At 38.9% G+C, this 5204-nt stretch overlaps 1 pseudogene; it reads left to right on the forward strand.

Moving 5' to 3' along the window:
- The first annotated feature begins 432 nt into the window (after window positions 1-432).
- LOC112314259 (enoyl-CoA delta isomerase 2 pseudogene) lies at window positions 433-2518 on the forward strand (annotated as a pseudogene).
- The last annotated feature ends 2686 nt before the right edge of the window (window positions 2519-5204 follow it).

Raw genomic sequence — 5204 nt, forward strand, 5'->3', positions numbered from 1 at the left:
TGACATGCACAGATTCAGAAAGTCTAACTTTAAAGTGGAGTGGGAGAGCTGGGGTAATAACCCAGGATTGTCTGAATCAAAAACTATTGTTCTTTGTATTACATCAGGTGAATTTCATGGGGGATCAGATGGAGAAGGCGAGACTAGACCTGGGTGAGTGGGTAGGATTCAAATGGGCAAAGAAGTGGTAGGGATGTATCATGTTGAAAGTAGACTAAGTTCTTAATGGTGCCTTGATGACTTGGAGAATTCTCACTCATCTCCTACTATAATTTGTCCTTGAATATTGGTATCTCTTCAAAGAAATTCATCTCCCAATCATCTTCAAATCCAACTGCTAAATTTACCTACTTTTTGCTGGATTTATTCCCAGATTCTTAAGAATTCCCTCCACTAAGAAATGGCTTGAGATAATACTGGTGTATTTAAACAATGCAGATTGTCTTACTCTCCTATCCCCCTCTACCTGATAGCCCTTTTCCTTTTCCTATACAATATTTTGGGTTCTGGTCAGTGCTGGTGTATGAGTGCTGTCCAGAGGCCACTGAAGGACCTTGTAGTATGCCCTGGTGTGTTTGACTTGATTAATAAGGCCAAATGGGATGCATGGAATGCTGTTGGCAGTCTGCCCAAGGAAACCAGCTCACCAGAAAGAATGCAATCAGCACTCAGATGTAGCAAGAAGTCATGCTTGCACCTAAAGCTGCAAGCAAGGATGACTCAACCATAACCGTTGTAACAGGGAATGGTGATTATTGCTGGAGTGGGAATGATCTAACTTCACTGATATTCCTCGTGGTAGAGTACAGGAGAAGGCTAAACAAAGTGCTACTTTGCCGAGGGAATTTTTAGGCAGTTTAACAGATTTTCCTAAGCCTCTGATTGCAGTGGTAAATGGTCCAGCTGTGGGGCTTTCTGTCACCGTCCTAGAGCTATGAGATGCTATATATGCCTCCAACAGGGCAACATTCCACATTCCTTTTAGTCACCCAGGCTGAAGTCCAAAAGGATGTGCCCCTTACACTTTTCTGAAGATAATGGGCCTGGCCAAGGCAACAGAGATGCTTATTTTGGAAGGAAGTTAGCAAGGGAAGCATGTGCCCAAGGACTTGTTACTGAAGTTTTTCTTGGTGGTAGTTTTCATAAAGAAGTTTGGATGAGGCTGAAAGCATATTCAAAGCTCCCCCAAATACCATGAGAATTTCAATACAGGTCATCAGAAATATGGGGAAAGAAAAGCTAAAAGCTGTTAATGCTGAAGAAAGTAGTGTTCTCCAGGCAAGGTGGCTGTCAGACAAATGGATAAATGTAGCCATGAACTTCTTGTCAAAACTGTGATGACTACTAGAGCACAGTTGAACATTTCAAGGAAATGGATGTGCTATCTGATTTCCAATACTTGAACTAAATGAACTTCACTATGCCTTTTTCAGTGATGAAATATCACTTATGATGATTATATTTCACTGAGTCCTGATGAAAAACAAATTATGTAAAACAAGCTTTAAGAATTTACATAGGTTCAGAAGAGAAAAAAAAAATGGTCCAAATGAAAGAACAGATCAAAACTCCAGAAAAAATACAACTAAGCAACGAAGAGATAGCCAACCTATCAGATGCACAGTTCAAAACACTGGTAATTAGGATGATCACAGAACTGACTGAGCTCGGTCACAAAATGAAGGAACAAATGAAGGCTACTCAAAGTGAAACACGGCAAAATATACAGGGAACCAACAATGATGGGAAGGAAACCAGGACTCAAAGCAATGATTTGGAACAAAAGGAAGAAATAAACATCCAATTGGAACAGAATGAAGAAACAAGAATTCAAAAAAATGAGGAGAGGCTTAGGAACCTTCAAGACATCCTTAAACATGCCAATTTCCGAATCATAGGGATGCCAGAAGGAGAAGAAGAAGAGCAAGAAATTGAAAACTTATTTGAAAAAATAATGAAGGAGAACTTCCCCAATCTGGCAAAGGAAATGGACTTCCAAGAAATTCAGGAAGCTCAGAGAGTCCCAAAGATGTTGGACCCAAGGAAGAACACACCAAGGCACATCATAATTACATTAGCCAAGATGAAAGATAAGGAGAGAATCTTAAAAGCAGCAAGAGAAAAGGAGGCAGTTACCTACAAAGGATTTCCCATAAGACCATCAGCTGATTTCTCAAAAGAAATCTTGCAGGCAAGAAGGGGCTGAAAAGAAGCATTCCAAGTCATGAAAGGCAAGGCCCTACATCCAAGATGACTCTATCCAGCAAAGCTATCATTTAGAATGGAAGGGCAGATAAAGTTCTTTTCAGACAAGGTCAAGTTAAAGGAGTTCATCATCACCAAGCCATTATCATATGAAATGTTAAAGGGACTTATCTAAGAAATAGAAGAAGATAAAAAACTATGAACATTAAGATGACAACAAACTCACAACTATCAACAACTGAACCTATAAAAAAACCCAACAAAAACAAAAACTAAGCAAACCAGTAGAACAGGAACAGAACAAGAGAAATGGACATCACATGGAAGGTTTTCAGTGGGAGGGGGAGGGGAAGAAGGGGGGGAAGTACAGGGAATAAGAAGTATAATTGGTAGGTACAAAATAGACGGGGAGGTTAAGAATAGTATAGGAAACAGAGAAGTCAAAGAACGTGTATGCACAACCTATGGACATGAATTAAGGGGCGAAATGCTGGAGGGTTGGGGGTGCAGGGTAGAGGGGATGAAGGGGGAAAATTGGGAAAAGTGTAATAGCATAATCAATAAAATATACTGTAAAAGAAAAGAGAAAAGTAGAATTTACGTAGGTTCGGTGTTAACTCAACTCCAGGGGAAGTGTGGGGCTGCAGTCCTCTCAACCCTGGGTTGCCGCCCCTGCCCTCTCCCTGTGCTGGTGATTGGTGCTACTCCCACCCTGCCCAGTAGCCAGTTAATTATGTAGAATTTGATGACATCTTACTAGTGGTTCTCTATTGGGGTAGTGCTGTTATCAAGTGGTGCTTGGAAATGCTGGGGCATATTTTTGGTTGTCATGGAGACTAGGGGTGTATTTAGTGCCCAGTGCCAAAAGTGATAGCATCCTGCATGCTGGGGACAGTCCCACCCAATGAAGAATTTCATCCCCCTCCAAAATATTTTGGTTCTGGAAGAGGGTGGGCATCCTAATGAGATTCTTTATTAAGAGCTCCTCTTTGGGCTATTAGCTTTGCCATAAAGATGATGAATGGGCAGATCAGGGACAGATCCCTGTCAGCCTTTTTGTTTTCATGTCTCCAACTCTACTCATCTATTAGAGAGAACTGTTCATTTTAGAACTCAGATGGACCAAGAATGGACTAAATTAATACTAATCATTGAATCATTAATTTTACCATGATAAATTCTAAAAGTTAAAAAAATTACTTTATTCCCATAAACTGAGCAATTCATATGCTGAACTGAGTATCATGAATTTTAACTTGAAAGTAAGAATTGAACAGATTTACAGAGTACTTGAAATTGTTTTTTTATGCAATGGACATTAAATGAAGATTAAAAAGTTTTATTTAATCACTTTCTAATGTAATCACAGTTCACATCTCTGCAAAAGTTTCTAGGAAAGAAAGGGATTTAATCAGTAAACACTTGTCAATCAAATAAACCACCTTTTTCAGCATTGTGTTAGGTGCTAGAGCTTAAAAGATGGCTAAGATTTTGTGTCTACCCCGAGAAAGGTCATAACCCAGTGAGAGAAGCTAAGTATGAGTACTTAGGATCCTACTAGGATGAAAATATGCATAAAGATTTGGGGAGCAAAGAGAAGGGAATGAGCACCTCTGAGGGTGGGAGTGGTTGGCATAAAGTCAAGTGGATTCAGGATAATCAATAGGTCAGAAGCTTGGTTGGAGTTAAAGGTTTGTCATAGTCTGTTTGGGTGCTATATGAAAGTACCATAGACTGGGAGGTTTATAAACAACAGAAAATTATTTCTCACAGTTCTGGAGGCTGGGGAGTCCAAGATCAAGGCATCAGTGTCTAGAGAGGTACTTTTTCCTAGTTCATAGATGGTCATCTTCTGCCTTCCCATATGGGGGAAGGGGTGAGGGAGATCTCCGGTTCTCTTTTATAAAGGTAGTAATCCCATTTATGAGGCTTCTATGGTTGTGACCTACTCACCTCCCAAAGGCCCCACTTCCCTATACCATCACATTGGGGGTTAGGATCTCAAAAATTTTTGGAGGACACAAACTTTCAGACCATAGCAAGGTTCTAGTAGGACCATTTCTTAGCATCAGTATAGACTAGTAAAAGTCTATAGTATTATAGTATTAGTTTGGCCTATTTTTCAAAGGCCAAACTAATACTATGAAGGTAAGAAAGAACCATAAAGAAAGATGGAAAAATTCCATGGCAATTATGATTTTGATCACTTTTGTTTAGATAGAAGTAATTTTAATACATTGCTAAGACATGGGTAATTAATAAAACTAGCCAATACTGGCTTGATGTCCTCTATTTTCTATTTCCTTTTGAGACAGTCTAAGTGACACATCTTTAAATGTGAAATCTTAGAGAATAGAGACACGTCCTACCCAACTTTGCTTCAGTACTTTATATTTTAATGATAAAAACAAGAAACAGAATGAAAAGTAATCTACTTCTAAGTACAGCTGGTGGCAAATAATTGTTAAGAAACTAGCTGCTTTTCTTGAGTGTTGGCTGATTGTCATATCTGTTCTGCACTCTTCATGGTGCATATGTAGATTGTATTACATTAAATTAAATTCATCAAACATTTATTGAGAGCCTATTGTGAACCAGACATATAGTCTATGGGATACAGAATAGATCTGGAAAATTGACTTCAAGAAAAGTGCTGGTTTACCTGCAATAGTACCATGATTAAACTCCATGTGGTACCTGTGGAATCAGTAGAGTTAGGCATTGGAGATTACTTTATCCAGTAAAGCTATCATTTAGAATGCAAGGGCAGATGAAGTGCTTCCCAGATAAGGTCAAGTTAAAGGAGTTCATCTTCACCAAGCCCTTATTACATGAAATGTCAAAGGGACTTATCTAAGAAAAAGAAGATTAAAAATAGAAGCAGTAAAATGACAACAAACTCACAACTATCAAAAACTGAACCTAAGAAAAAAATGAACTAAGCAAACAACTAGAACAGGAACAGATTCATAAAAATAGAGAGCACATGGAGGATTATC

This window comes from Desmodus rotundus, chromosome 5 (genome assembly GCF_022682495.2).
Source record: "Desmodus rotundus isolate HL8 chromosome 5, HLdesRot8A.1, whole genome shotgun sequence".
Lineage (NCBI taxonomy): Eukaryota > Metazoa > Chordata > Mammalia > Chiroptera > Phyllostomidae > Desmodus > Desmodus rotundus.